The 16239-nt window shown below is 42.2% G+C and overlaps 2 long non-coding RNA genes across 2 annotated transcripts in view; one reads left to right on the top strand and one right to left on the bottom strand.

Annotated features, from left to right (window-relative positions):
- Positions 1 to 4446, bottom strand: part of LOC140699174 (uncharacterized) — a 30742-nt gene extending 26296 nt beyond the window's left edge. Inside the window, exon 1 of the long non-coding RNA XR_012077181.1 lies at positions 4337 to 4446. This is a non-coding gene — a long non-coding RNA (uncharacterized lncRNA). The remainder of the gene's footprint in view (positions 1 to 4336) is intronic.
- Positions 4447 to 4533: 87 nt separating this feature from the next.
- On the top strand, positions 4534 to 14198 carry LOC140699175 (uncharacterized). Its single transcript, XR_012077182.1, has 2 exons — positions 4534 to 4642; positions 13978 to 14198. It is a non-coding gene; the product is annotated as an uncharacterized lncRNA (long non-coding RNA).
- The last annotated feature ends 2041 nt before the right edge of the window (positions 14199 to 16239 follow it).

The following is a 16239-nucleotide window of genomic DNA, read 5'->3' as shown; positions in this document are numbered from 1 at the left end:
CCAGCAGAAAAATGGCATCCTTCAGGGAGCTTCCCCTACTATATCAAGTCCCAACTCCTTAGAAAACAAAGCCCCTCAGAACTCGGCCCCACCCATCCCAGCTGCCTCCACTCCAGCTTTCTCCCCAAGGCACCCACCCACAGCCTCACTTCTCAGACAACTCCTGCTTTTCCTGACCGGCTGTGACCTGTTCAGACTGCTGTGCCTTGGCGTGCGCACTCTCCTCTACCCGGAGTGCACGTCTCACGGCCAACTCCCAGTCAGACACCAACACCCAGCACGAAGGTTTGCGAAGCCAGACACGGACAGCTGCACGCCACTCAGAACTTTGTCACCCACAGCACTCTACAGGGGCTTCTGTGTTCCCGCCCAACTGCACCCCATTGTCTGGAACAAGAGCTACTGAAGGGCAGGTGCCACGTGTGTCCTTGCAGAGAACTGGTGCTGAATTAATTCAAGTGAATGACCTTGCATGAAAGGTTTTTAAAAGGCTAAAAAGCAAACCATGCAAAAAGCAGACAATAGGTATTTTCTGCTATTGAAAGCATGCATTTTCTCAACTCTAATCTTTGGCTGAGTATCACTTAGGAAGCAGACACAGATGCTCTACCACTTCCTAGTTGGGTATCTGTGGGCAAATTAAGTAACCTCGCTGTGTCTCAGACTCCCACTTACCGAAAGGAACCACCCCTGCAGTGTGGCTAAGAAGACTAATGAATATATGCATAAAAATATAACAGAAAACATTGGCTAAATGGTAGTTCTTACCAGCCTGCTGTGATCACAGAAACATTAACAGGACCAGATACTGCACCATCAGGAATATGAGCACGACAAAATTTTTGTTAAAACTATGTTTTTTCAGGAGTGCTGAAAGTCAACAAATCCAACAGTTTGTCTTCCAGCTGCACCGTGCTCTCTACCGTCCTCAGGACCGATCCCTAGTGACCACAATGTCCCCGGCTCCTCAGACATTGCGGACTCCCAGGTCTCTGGCCTCTGACCACACCTCCTCCTCCTCTTCTGTAGCTTGCCCACTAAGGACACCTAAAGACAGGCATTCCTTCAGCTCAGCTCACACATTTTTTCTCATCTTGTCCTCTCTCAAGCCTTCAATTATCATCTCTATGGAGATGACCCCACGACCTCTCGTTACACTCAGAAAATGTCTCAAGCTGAATTTACCCAACACAGATGGTTATCTTAATAAGATGATGAAGCATATAGCTTCAACTTCTCTCTTTCATACCATTTTTTCCCCTTTTCTCCGGTCTTATACACCTCACCACTCCTAAGCTTCCTCTTCCTTTCCCACCTCTTAGAACTACTTGCTTGCCAAGGCTTCTTCTTTGGTCTTTCTGTTCTGTCTCACTGGTTCCTAACTTCTCTGGGATAATGAACCCTTTGAAAATATACTGAATGATATGGATTGTTTACTAAAAAGATAAACACACAAAATATATGTATGCGATTTCACCTAACCAATGATCTCAAATAAGGATCTGTGCTCCTGTACACCAGACTACCACTTACACAAATTTCCATCTCCAGATTCTATGTCCCTCTTATTTTCAGGATGCCTTGTGGATACAACTTAAAGGACCTACTTGCATCATATACTTAACAAGTCCAAACCAGAACTCACTATTTTTCCTTAACAAACCTCTGCCTACAGTATTCCTCCTCTAATGACGGCACCACCGTAACTCTTACCCTGTAAGACCTCATCATCCTTTGCATCCCATACCTGCCATGAAGAGCCCATTATTGACTCTAACATCTCCATCCTCCACACCGCTACCTCACTTCACCTTTAGAAGGCCACTAGCCTAGTTGAATCCCTACCTTAATTTTCTCCTGTCATTTCCACCAGTGTCGATCTAGATTCTCCCAAAATTTCAAAACTGATCATGTGCCTGCCTCTTTTCAAAAACTCTGATCCTTCTCCATTGCACAAACATAAAATCTAACTCTATTCTGCCTACAGAGTCCTCCACAATTTGCCACCTAAGTCCTTTTGCAGGATTGGATTCCATAGCTTAGATTGTCCCTTGCACCTATTATCTTTCTATCAAAATCACACCACTCAGAAAGGCTCAATTCAAACTCCACTCTTTATATCCCCTACGTAATGTTTAGGGAAGGACTTTTCATGGAAAAGACAAAATTCCTAATGAACAGATTCAGAAAATAAAAAAAAAATTCTTCCTTAAAATTTTAAGTCCTTCTGGAAACATTAAGCTTTTTAAAATGTCAGTTCTCCAAATATTATTAATATTTCAATTGAGAAATCCTTCAAAAACCCAGCATTGTTAACCAACATTTACTAAATACTAATAATGCACAATGTGAATTAAACTCTTATATGAAATACAATCAACCTGAAGGTAAAAAGTTATAATCTGGTCCCAGGATTCTAATTCCAATATTATTTGTACTTGGATCTTTCTTAAGAAAGGAAAATATATATAGTAAGTGGACTTGACATTTCACCTAATAGAGACTTAAGTCATGTAAGTCCACAGCCGAGATAGAAAGTTACCAGATCTAAACCATCTTCAAGCTAGGAAAAATTCTCATCAGATTAAAAAAAAATTTTTGACTGAGATGTCATAAAATTAGAATTTTTCAGTACACATTTAAGCGTTAATTTTTTCTAAGGGCCCAATGATGTGACGGGCAATTCCGAGCCTCTCACAACGAGACCTGGTGACTAGCATACATACCAGCAGGTGCACAGCAATCAGACCTACTCCAGGTAAGTGATGTTGTGGGCAGTACTGTCTTTCTGTTACCTTCTAGGACCTTATTTCTTTTAGGCCTGACCTAATTTAATTCCTCTTATGGATCCCAGCCTACTGAGTTCACGTGAATCTTCACAGCTGTGTACTGTGAAGCACTCTGCTCCTGAAGAGAATGCAAATATTCAAGTATTTTTTTTAAAGAATTTTAACTAGTCTTTGTACTTAGCTAACATACGTGGTAAAATATTCCCTCTATGTATTTCTATAATTATTACCGTTCAAATTTGAATGTTTCTGAAATAAATTTGCTTGTAATAGTAAAATATGCTAAAATTTCAAATTTATTAATAATACTAATTAAGGAAAATAGGGAGTAATGAAAAGAGCTCTGGCAACTGAAACAGGATCTCAGGTACAATCTGAAGTCTGACTCTTTAGTTGTGGGACATTCAGAATCGGCTTCACCTCAAAACACTTTCTCATCTGAAATAGAGCTAGCACTGCCCTTCCCTCTCTGCAGCTGGCTGTTCAGGTAACATGAGATAAGGTACATAGCACAGTACCTGACATGAAGTGATCATAAATAGTCTGCTTCCTTCACACAACACAAAAGACACACATGAAGGTTTAGGCATAAGGAAGCATACACCACAAATCTGCATGAGCACAAAATATCACAGGTAGTTGGTTCTAACAACAAAAAACAAAGAAAAATCACCATCAACCCCATCCCACGAACACTTCTGAGGGATCTCGAGCCAGACAAGGGCTCCTGCATGTGGCTCTGCAAGAACTCCATCAGGGCGGCACACACACAGACCACTAAAGCTTCAACAGGGAAAGTCCACAGTCACTATGCTAAAACCTCTGGAAACCTTTATGCCAGTACAAGAGCTCACGCCCGGTAAAAGGGGGGACAAGTCAAATTAGGCCCAACTCCAAAAGACTCCTTAAATAAATCACAACAGCGATGCTGACTTACCCTTCCTGAAACGCGAACAGTACCATGCCCAAACCCATTTAAACACTTGAAGATGGAGACATTCCACACCCACACTGGTGCCACTTCACGCCTGTTAGAAAGCCTGCGCAGGGGAGCACCACTGGCACCACGGAAGGTGCTGAACCAAAGCCTTTGGAGGAAAAGGCAGGGGAGGGGGCAAAACAAGACGATGACTTCGGGGTTGTGCACACGCGCCCCTGAGAACCGCTATCCAGACCGCAGCCGCCTCCTCAAGCATCTTAAGTACTTCGAGGCTTCACTATGGGGACGTCAAGGGAAGGCCGCTAGTCAAGTACCCTAGGGCTGGGGGCAGTTCCCGTCCCGGGGGTCCCGGGTCCCGGCCTCCGACCCCCGCGCCGCTCCCCTACTCCGCGCGCCATCGAGGACCGCCCGGGAAGCACCGCGAGTAACGACCCGGCCCAAGCGGCCTGGCCCCGCCCGAGACCCCCGGCGCGCGGACGGCGGGCAGCCCGGCTGCGGTCCGGCCAGGGTCGGGGTCGCGGGTCGGGCACGACGCCACTGCCGCAGCCAACGAGGCGGAGCGGGAGGCCGGGCGGGCGCGGCCGGCACGCGGGGCGCGGACACTCACCACACCACGCGGTAGGAGCCCTCGAGGATGAGACTGCTGGAGCGCGGCCCCACGTCTAAGACCTGGGGGCCGACCAGCTCGGGGCCGCCGCGCGCCGCCGCCGCCGCCGCCGCCGCCGCGCTGGGCTTAACGCTCCGCGGCCGCCGCTCGGCCCACGCCGCTCCTCCCGGAGGGACCGCGCTGCCGCCGCCGCCGCCGCCGCCGCCGCCGCCGCCGCCGCAGCAGCAGCCGCCGCCTCAGGGGAGCCGCGGAGCTTCTGAAACGAAGGCCGCTCACACCAACTGCCGACTGCCAACTGGCGGGCCGGTAGGCGGAAGGAGGGGTGAGGCCGAGGAGGGCTCTGGGGCGGGGCCTGTTCTGGCAGCGAGCGCGCGGATTGGCTCCTGTGGTCTGGGGGCGGGGCTGCGACTCAGGTTGGAGACAGGATACCTGAACTGGTGTCCACACAATTTGTATTTCTTTCTATTAGGAATAATTTTGCTGTGAACATTTGTAAACCAGTTTTTTGGGGATCTAGGTTTTATTTCTCACAGCTGCATACCTTAGATTGTCATGGCTGGGTTATAAGGAAACTCAATGGTTGGCCTTTCTAGAAACTCCAGACTGCTTCCAAAGTGGCTGCACCGTTTTACATATTTCCACTAGCAGACTATGAGGGTTCCAATTTATCTCGACATTATAGCCAACACCTGTCATCGTCTGTCTTTTTGATGATAGTCGTCCTCATGTTTCTGAAGTGGCATGTCCTTGTGGTTTTGGATTGCGCTTCCCTGATATTGAGCTTCTTTCATATGCTTGTTGGCCATTTGTATATCTTCTTTAGGAGAAATCTGTATTAGCAATTATGTATTCTAGATAAAAGGCTCTTTTCAGAAATAAGATTTGTAAAAAATAGTCTCTCATTCTGTGGCTTGTCCCTTACTTTCTTGAGAATATGCTGCCCCAGGGCCTGACATTAGCTCTTCCCTCGCATTGAATCCTCCCTGGACACATACGTGGTGGTCTCCCTCCTTCCTTCAGGTCTTGGCTCAAATGCCTGCTTGTCAGTAAGATCTCCTTGGATCCCTTGTAGTGATCACCAAGTAACAACAATGATGACAGTCCCATGCATCACCATCCGTCCCACTTCCCTGCCTCATTTCCCTTCAAGCTTTTATTACCATGTGCATGTAAAGTAGCCTTTTGTGAATTCTCTAATTCTTAACTGAATTGGAAATTTCATAAAGGATTTTTTTAATCAGTTTGTTACTACTTTATCCCAAATGTAATTCACTTCACGTAATCCAGTATGAATGCAAATGGAATGAGTGAATTGCATGAGAAATAATAATATATTTCACTTTATATTAATAAACCTATGACTTTTTTCAAATCTGCATGTGAATGTATATGCCAGCATAGTTCAGTCATTCTTTAGTCGTCTTATAGAAAATTAATTTCTTCATTTTTCTTGGGAAGTAACCTTTGGCTTTGGAAGATTTCATAGCAATTAATAGAGGAAAAGCAAAAATAAATAAATAACTACTTAATAAAGACTTAAATGTGGCTACCAGTGGTGCAACTTGAGCTGATTGAAGCTTGAGGATGGGTAGTTCCTGGGAAGGGTCATCATCTGCCACTGTGTCTCCGCTCTGAGTTTTAGGGAGTTTGCATGTCCATGGATGCATGTGTGACCAGTCTGGGAGGTCACAGGTCTGGAAGGCTTGTCAGTACCAGCTTCTGCTCTTTCTTGGCCTGACCTTGTGTACATTGACAATCAGGTTCAGTCCTTGGGAGTTTTCTGGGAGTGTCTGTCTTTCCCTGGGACACAACTAAATAATTACAGCCTAATGTGGTAAGTGCTAGGCTAGGGTTCTAAGGAAAGAACAGGATAGTTGCTGTAGAGGCCACAATTTTTTTATTTTGGGGGACCTGGGGTAATCTTTATGGCGAGGCAATATTTGGGGCTGTTCTTAAATGTTCTTATAAACTTAAGAGAAGAGATGAGAGACTTTCACAGTACATGGAGCCGTTTGATCAAAGGCATAGATGTGGAAAACTGTAATGTATTTGGGATGAGGACTTCTGAATTGGAGGAAGGTAATACACAGCAGAATTGGAATGGGATTTGGATAGGGGTTGACACTTGCAGAGATGGATGTGGCCATAGCATTCTGGAGTGGCAGTGAGATTGGAGAGGGAGAAATCTGCTTCTGAGACTTTTTTCGGGGCTGACCTAGATAGGAAGTGTTGCCTAACTGGATGTGGAGGGGAGAGACTGAACGAAGACTTCTTGCTTGGGTGTTTGGACCAGATTGGCATAAGCCAAGGTTGGATATTCAGAGGATGGACACTGGAGACATAAAGGAACAGAGGATCAATTGGCCACATTGATCTCTTTTCTTTTAAGTTTTTATTTTGAAATAATTATAGCATAATTAGTACACTGAGATCCTAGGTAGCGTTCACCCAGTTTTCCTGAATGATAACACTTACAAAAGTGTAGTACAGTGTTAAAATCTGGAAATTGACATTGGTATGATCCATAGAGCTTTTTGTGACTTTGCCAGTTTCCCATGCACCGGTGTATGTGTGCGTGCATGTATGCCTGTATGTATCCGTGCAGTTTTATTACATGTTGATTTGTGTAACCATCACTACAGTCAAGATATAGAATTGTTCCTCCTCTGCAAAATCTCTCACACTCTTTCCGTTTTCCTTTTCCTGACTCCTTGCAGTCACAAATGTTTTTTCCATCTCTAATTTTTGTCATTTTTGAGAGTGTTAAATAGTATGTAATATAGTATGTAACCTTTTGATATTGGCTTTTTATCACTCAGTAGAATTAATTCCCTTGATATCCATCCAATTGTTGAGTGTATCAAAAGTTCACTTCTTTCCATTGTTGAGTAGTAGTATTCCGTGGTATGAATGCACCAAAATTTGTTGCATACATTGAGGGACATTTGGGTTGTGTTGAAGTTTTAGCTATCCCAAATCAAACTGTTACAAATATTCATATATATTAACTTTTGTGTGTGGATACATTTTCATATCTTTGTGAGAAGTGACCAGCATTGAATCTGCTGTGTTGTATATTAAATGTATATTTACAATGTATTTTTAAGAAGCTGTCAAACTATTTTCCATAATGGCTGTACCATTTTAACATTCTCAGAAGCACTATATGAGGTATCAAATTTTGCCACATCATAGGTATTGTCACCATTTTAAAAAGTTTTCACTGTTCTAACAGATAGGTATAGAGTAATATCTCATTGTGATTTTAATTTGCAGTTTCCTAATGGCAAATGACCATCTTTTCATGTGTTTGTCTTCTGTGTATTCTCTTTGATAAAAACATCTATGTCTTTGCCCATGTCCTAGTTGTATTGCAGGGCTCCATATTACCATTCTGAGACACCTCATTCTGCCTCGTTGCTGCTGGGGGAGTGGGGACGAAGCAACTGCTGGCCCCCTAGACCCTGCGGGGTGGAGCATAGGGGAGGCAGATTTCTGAGTAGCACTCCTCCCACTCACCACCTTTACCTCAGCGCTGCCAGGTCAGGCTGCAGGTCCAGTTCTGCCCATGGTGACACTGATTCCACAAGGGGCCAGTTTTCTTTTGGTCTTGGCTGGAGTAGAGCCAGTATTAAGAACAAGGTTCTTCTGCCAGATGTCCCTTTCCCTGTCCTTGGGCTAGAGGGAGGAAGAGGCTTTATTTACAACCCTTATCTTCTGGTGGTTCCAGGTCCAGGCTTCTCCAGCATCTCATCAGGGGTGAAGGGGGAAAGAAAACCCGGGGAGCTTCACCACTCCTCACATTGTCAGCTTCCTGGCCAGTCAGCCTTCTTTCCATTTTTCATAGATTTCCTGTTTTTGTTTGTGTTCTTAGTGCCAGGATTTTTAGTCACAAGAAGGACTGGCAGCAATGGAGTGACTTCATCTTGGCCGCATGTTGGTTTTTAAGGACCTGGGCCACTTCAGGAGGCGGTCTAGACTCAGTAGAGCTTTGTGAACTGACCTCAGTGTAGGGCCACTGACACCAGGAGATGATGGAAGAGGGCTTGGGAGCCACTCCAACTTTGTTTGAACCTTGGCACCTGTGCTTACTAGTTGGGACTTAAGACTCAGCTTTCTTATTGTTCAAATGGGGATGATGCTGTTGCTGCTAATAATGCCTGTGACTGTGACATTATACATGTAGAGTAAGTTGTAGGATACCTGATTGTTACTAAGGGCCCAGTAAAACTGAGCTCTTGCTTCATCTATAGATGAGATTCTTGGCTCTAAGAAGATCATTTTTGGGCTTAGTGAGAGTGATCTAAGTGAGAACAAAAGCCAGATTACAGGGATAAAAAACCAAGCAAAAGATGAGAAAAGAAGTCAGTGTACCTTCAAGATATTTTGCTGCACAAGTAGAGAGAGGGTTGTGAAGGGATTCAGGGAAGTGACTGGGGGAGAAAGGAGTGTGAAGTTTAGATAGGAAAGAATAAAGGACTGAAGAGGGAGAAATAAAGAGGTAAATTACAGAAAGAGCCAGGTTGCTGCTGATGCTGCATTTAACACCCGGTATAAAGAAAAGAAAACTATTCCTTGAGACCAGGCACACTCTCCCATGAACCCCATCCAGCACAGAACCCAGTTCTTGGCTGTCATCACTGATGTCACCAAGTATGTTAACCTTTACCATTTCCAAATCAGACACCCACTGGTACTGTAACCCACCACTTCAGCTCCTGGTAGTCTGCAGCTCCTGTTGCAGAAAGGAGAGAAACAGAGGAAAGGTGGGACTGAATGAGGAGCTGGGACATCAGAAATTTTTATATAATAAGCTCCAGTCATTCATTATTATGCCATCAGACAGTTACTAAGCATCTGCTTTATTTCAGGCATGTGCTCTGGTTGTGATGATGACAAAATAGACATTATCCTTGTGCTTATGGAGCTTTCCTTCGAATGTGGGAGTCAAGTCTTATGTATCCATGCACAGCTGTGACACGTGTTGTGAGGGGAATGGAATTTGTACAGTGGGGTTATATTACCAGGGGGATTCTTCATGGATGTGGAGGGTAAGGAAGTCCTCCCCAAGGTAGAGAGATTGGAGCTGAAATGAGGTAGTGGGTACTGTGGAAGCTGAGAGGCGTGGGGAATGTTCTAGACACAGGGCACAGCATTTATGAATGAGGAATGTGAAATGTTTGTGGAACTGAATGAAAGCCACCAAGAACAATGTGTTCAGCAAGTAGAAGCAAGACCTGAGATGGGAGGTGGAGGAAGGTGAGTCACGCGGTCATCGTAGGCACCCAAGGTCTAGGGTGTTATTCTAAAAATGCCAGTTAGTTATTACAGAGTCATAAGTAGATTGACATAGAATACATGCTCCGGTCCACATTTTTTACAAATGACACTGTGTGCCCTGTAGGACTTATATTAGAGAGAGCCTCGGATGGCTATGAGGAGACTAAGCCCAGTATCAAAGGAGGCAAATTGAGGGAGGAAGTAGTTTGGACAAGGTTTATGGCCGTGGAAATGGAGGGAAGTAAGTGAACTGGAGACTTAGTGATGCATCTGATGCGGAGGCAAAGTAGAGACAGGTGTTTACATGACTTTCAGCTTTGTGGCTGGGTGACTAGTTTACAGTTTCCAGTAATCAGGATCACTGAATATTTGGGGGAAGAAAACATGAGTTTATTTTTAGACATTTATTTGATCCAAGATGCTTCTTGGAAATGATGCGAAACTGGTTGCCTGTGTGGATATGAAGGGAAAACAAAGGCTTATGATGGAAACAAGGGCTTCAGCCTGGGCAGTGAAGACTGAGGAGGTCAGCAGAGGGGTGGGAGGAAATCCAGGAAACAGGGTATAGTACTGTCATCAAAGGGGACAGTATTATAAGGCAAACCTAAGAGTGAGAGGCATGGTGGTATTTGAGGAGCAAGGCAAAGATTTAAAGATTAGATTTAGAATAGAAATATTATGAACATTGTAGAAACTGATTGAAGAAACTGGTAAAAGGCTGGCCTGGCACAGTGTTTTCACCTGTATCCCTTAGAGCACTGGGTACTTGGGAGTGTTACTGTCATGTTCTCTCTCTGTCTCTGTCTTTCTCTTTTTCTGTCTCTCACACACAATCATGTTTCATGATGGAGTAAGTATGGGGATCGCTGTTAAGATGAAACAGTTTGTCAACAACATAACTTCTAAGAGTGTTTGTCTAGCACCGTGAGTCTCAAGGTGGACGGCCCATGCAGCAGTACTTACAGACTCTCAGGGATCCAAGTCTGCGTTCTCTGGAACAGCACTGGAGAGACACCTGCTGGGTGTCATTAACAGACTGGGCTACAGAACTGTGCATCCGTCCCTCTCAGCATCCTCCCCTCCCTCTCCACCCCTGCTCCCCAAACCCCTCCACCCCTGGTCCCCAACCCCCTCCCTGGGAAAGTTTCAGTTTTTCTCAGGCATTGAAACAGTAGGGTTCACTGTCAGGGTGCTGTGGGTTTAGGGCAGTGGAGGTCAAAATATTTGGTGAAATCAGGGATGACAGCCAGGAATCTGGATCCATTCCGGCCAGTGGTTGGGTGAATAGCGTGTCTGGGTGTTGGGTGGGATGGATCTTTGGTAACCAGTGAAAGCCTCCAACTATGCAGCAGTGCTCTAGTTCATTCACAGGGAAACAGGAAACCCTCAGAAAAGGATATTCTGGAAGAAATGTTCTGCAGATAATCGGGGTGGGGGTGGGAAGGGGTGAACAGTAAAAGAAAGGAAATAACCAAAAGATAACCCCTGTCCTGGAGACTGAAATGATTTAATCTTAGACGGTTTGTGAGTGAGATTTGGAGATGGAAGGTTTGTTATTTAAATGTTTAGAACTTGGAAATTCCTTTATGTTGGTAATCGATGTGTTAGTGTGTAGCTACTTTGCACATAGCTTTGGCCATAAGGGAAAATGAACCTATTTCAATAAGTAACTCTCATCACCACTGGTATGGCAGTGAGATCACCAACATCCTCTTCATAGAGGGTTATATACAGTTTTAAAAAGCAGAGGAAGAAGATCACTATAGAAGGTTTGAGCAAATAAGAGTGATATTATGAGTAACTGTGTATTTTGTGAGGTGGGATTTTGCTGGAATCTGAAGCCCAGCATTTATCTTGCTATCTCCAGTGCCTAGTGCAATGCCTGGTAAACAGTCAGCTTTTGATTGAATGGGTGGATGAATAAATAATCCCTAAAATTCATTTTTTTAAAAGAAGAACCAGAGGAGAACACTTGAGACTATATTTAATTTGGAGGTCAAACAAAGCCAAAATTATCCAGATGACCTCTAAGTTCTGGCATGAATTTGTAGCACTCGTTTTACATAGTTGATAGTTGCTGATAAGAGTGAGAAATGGGTTTTTAACAGGTAGAAAAATACTGACTTTTGCTTGATCCCACATGTCTTGCAAGAAGAAAGCCAAGATGTCAGGCAAGAAGAAACAGTTGGTCTTGCTGTAGCAATGAATAGCAGAATATTGCAGACTTGATTAACATTAAGTTTTAGTTCTATTTTTGTAACTTCCTACACATACGTATTCCCGCATAAGAGATGAATGATATGCACACGAGAGCGTTTTGTTGAGTGAACGTATAGATGAGTGAATTCACATGTACCTTTGCTGGACGCAGCCTTCTTATTTCTTAATCTATCTATTTGTATCCTCATGTTTGACATGACCAGCTCTGTCTCAGGCATACATAAGTATCTATTTGGGATTCAAATTACCTCATAAGGACCCTCATTTTACTGTAGGATGATGGTAAACACTTGGCATTATCTGTATATCATTATGTCCTCGATATTTCTTATTTTGATTGTCTTGTCATTAACTTTCCTCCTTTAACCTCTCTCTTCTCCCAGGACATGGAGGCTTTCTTTTTTCCTATTCAATTAGTGATCTAATTTTTCTGTCTTTAAAAAAATTACTGACTTCTAACTACATACAGTCATCCCTTGGTATCTGCAGGGAATTGCTACTCAAATCCCCAGATGCTCAATCCCTTAAATAAAATTGTTTGTAGTTTGCATATAACCCACACACATCCTCCTGTATACTTGAAATCACCTCTTGATTACTTATAATTTCTAATACAACATAAATGCTATGTAAATTGTAGCTGGAGCACAACAAATTCAAGTTTGCTTTTTGGAACTTTATGAAATTTTTTGCCCTGAGTATTTTGGATCTGTGTTCGGTTGAATCCACAAATGCAGACCCCACGGATAAAGAGGGCTGACTGTACCATGAATCATACTGGTCACTAGGACCACAGAGATACACAGGACATAGTCCTTCTCTCCAATAAGCTCCAGTCAGTAGAATAAGTAGACATCCATGTGTAGCACCAGTAAGACATTGTAGTAAGCACAGAACAGAACAAATATAAGGTTCTGTGTTATTGTGGACAGAGACTTGTTATAATGAGGATCAAGGTGGGCAAGGCAGGCTTTTTAGTGAAGGTTATATTGAAGCCAAACCATCTCATTTACTTCTATGTATCTTTTGTTGCATTACATTCCAAAAGCCAAATGGGTCAAGCCCTCAGAAGATCTATTGATCTGTCATCAAATCTTCTTTCCCTGCTGAGAGAAGCTTCCTTTGAGGAGTTAGTCTTTGCTGGGTAATCCCAACAACAGAAAAGCCTGCATTTCAAATCAGTCAGCGAACACAAAACACAAAATATCTTTATTAGAAATCTCTCAGCTTCTATCATTTACAGCACTTTATGGCTGAGCTGCCTTATGTTTAAACAACAGAAAATGTTGAAGGGATTTTAACTTCTGAGGACTAGACTCAAACCCAAGATATGGTGGTTGACTCAGACTTCTTAATGCACTTAGAAAATGTAGGATTTTGACTGTTTTGAAACATCTTTGCGAATTATAGAGATAAAACTGAAAATAAAAATCATCTAAATTCTGTATTAAGAGTAAATTTTGTGTTGTTCAAACCTGTAAAATATTCTGCCTTATGTTAAAATGCAGACGATCCTCTCCTATAAAGAACCAAACTTAGAGCAACAAATTTTTAGCTTGGGTGTTAAAGGGTGAAAGAGGACAGTTAGAAAGAAAAGAAGCCTGGAGCATTTTTGTGATGAAAAAATTTGAAATAATCAAAATCTTCTATTTTTGTTCCATGACTTAATAATTAAATTGTACTTTTCTTTTTCCAAAACAAAGAGGCAGAAACAATGATTGCAATAGTTAAATACTTATTTATTTCTTTAAAAAAGTTATAACACCTTTAGGATCAAATTACTTACAAATTTAACTTGATTACTTTCTGAGAGAAATACCAGTTTAAAATAAAAGTCTTGCATTCCAGAGAGCATTAGAAATACCTAAAAACAACGGAGGAAAACTGTACTGTTTTAAAGCATGCTGGAATAAATAAAAATATTTATTTATTTTTTTTGGTGCATGACTAATAGCGAATAGCATTTAGAAGATTTGGAGATGATCTGGTTTGCATTAAACACATTTAAACATTTTAAAATGTGTCATGAATTAAGTCAAGCTTTACCTCAAATAGATGCTGAAAATATCAAAATACACAGAGTTTTCCTGTATTTAAGATCATGATTATCTAACAACCACTTGGCTTTTGTTTTTCCTCAGAGCACAATCAGATGAACTGGAAAAAATGGAGACGCATGGCCGGTCCTCCAAAGACAAGGAAAATGACAAGTCTCTGGACGAACCTGAGCAGTGAGCGCATCATAGGACCCTGTAGATGGCATCCAGGCTATGGGTGGGCTCTTCCCATTTGAAAAAATGCAGTATCTTCTGTGCACGTGTGTCATGAATAATGTGAGGATAAACGTGTTTTGTGCATTGTCTTTTACCTCTTAACTTGGCTTACATCGGGCTTCTATGTAATGCCACACACTGTGCTTTCCCAAAATAGAATAAACAGTGTGATTAGTTTGAGAAAGACAGATAAGCTGTCAGCCGTAAGTCACCCGTCTTCTGGCTCTGTCACTGTTTCTGATTCCAGACTTAATTTGGTTTCTAAGGAAAGACCGAGAAATAATGTGTTATGGCTCAGGCACTTATAGTAAGACAACTGAATCTCATTTTAGCATTTTATAAGAGCATCTGCTGTGTTTGGTATGTATATTGTTGCCACGCTATCTCCAGCTCCCCTGGGAGCTCCCTGGCTTTCCGAGCCCAGTGACATGTAGTTGGTTTACCAGCCTGGTCAGCTTGTGCCTCTTCTGACTGTGAGCAGCTCTTCTTGATGCCATCGTGCCCCACGGTGGCTTCTGTTCCCGTGCCTTTCTTGGGTAGAAATGGTTCCACTTGCCACCTGACTTAGCATGAACAGAGCACTGAGTAACTAAGTTCCTGGAACTCGACACGCATGTTCTCATGCACATTCTTCCCTGAACCTCCTGCCCTCCCCCACCTTCAGCGTCTGACTTGAAAGTATTTCAAATTCATTACCTGTAACTTCAAGCTGAAATAATGTCTCTGTCCAGACATATACAGGAAAAATCAGCTCATAGACTTATTCGTATTGATTTGTATTTGTTTGGAACACTTACATTTATAATTGTAGATATCTGATTTTATTTTTGTTTGAGAAATGAAAAAATGATGTTATAAACTTAATTCAAATGCAACCAGCAGTTTTTTAAAAATTACTTCTTATTATGATTTTAGAATGAGTAACATTTTAGTATGGAACATCAGACAACATTGAAAAATGTAGAGAGGAAAATTTATTTGTTTTTATCAATGGAAATAATCAATAAACAATTACAGTAGGAACAGAGAACATTTTTATTTGAGCCAATCTGAGGATTGAAGCCTGGGAGACAGAGTCAGGAAGCACTTGGATTGTGTTATGCTGAACCACAAAATGGGGAAGGCTTATACAGTCAAAAACTGCAAAATTAAATATGTTGTTTGTCAAGAATTAGAATTGGAGCTGGCAGGATGTAAGGGTGTTTGTTATGTAAAGATTGGTCCAAAATGGTTGCATCATTACAAGGGGAGACCTTGAGACCATGAGGTTACAGATAGCAACTAGTAGCAGATACTGTTCTGAGAATGACTGGTGGTGTCCTTGAGTTTGCTACAGTGCAGAAAATTCAAGTTTTTGGTAATGCAGGAACGTATCTATAATGACAACACAAACAGAGGGAAAGGTGTACCATGTTCTGGGTTTGGAAGAATTAGTATTGTTAAAAAGACCATATTACCCAAGGTGGTCTACAGATTCAGTGCAATCACTATCAAAATAACAAGGGCATTTTTCACAGACCTAGAATAAATTATTAAAGTTTGTGTGGAAACATAGAAGAAACCAAATAGCCAAAATAATCTTAAGAAAGGGGAATAGAAGTAAGGGAATCATGCTCCTGGGCTTCAGAGTATACTACAAAGCTATAGTAATTAAAACAGTATGGTACTGATCCATTTTGATTCTTGAATGCACTTTTTTCTTTAATAGTTAAAGCAGATGTATAGTGCATGTTTGAAAGCCTCAAAACAATCTGTTGAAGCTAGCATAAACTTTAAGCCAAATCATGTGTAAGCCAGAATGACATATCCATATCTCAGCATGTGAAAATTTCCTCCATCATCTGTCATCCTGTAGTCCAATAACATAAGGTTAATATTTTGGCATGTTTTTATCGAGTGTGTGTATATGTTGCACATGCACGAATTATTCCATCGACACCATGATGCATAAAATTTTTGTAATTTTTATCCATTCTTACATTCTCTGCTCTAAAATTGGATAATATATTTATGTTTACATTATGTCTTTTTTCTGGCTTTCTATTGTCTTAAAATTTTGTCAACATTCTCTCTCTGACTCCTGCAATACATTTTGAAAGCTATAGAAAGTATTACTATTAATTTGTTGGC

The sequence above is a fragment of the Vicugna pacos genome, chromosome 11 (assembly GCF_048564905.1).
Source record: "Vicugna pacos chromosome 11, VicPac4, whole genome shotgun sequence".
Classification (NCBI taxonomy): Eukaryota; Metazoa; Chordata; class Mammalia; order Artiodactyla; family Camelidae; genus Vicugna; species Vicugna pacos.
The sequence above is the reverse complement of the archived record's forward strand: the minus strand, read 5'-3'. Positions and strand labels throughout refer to the sequence as shown.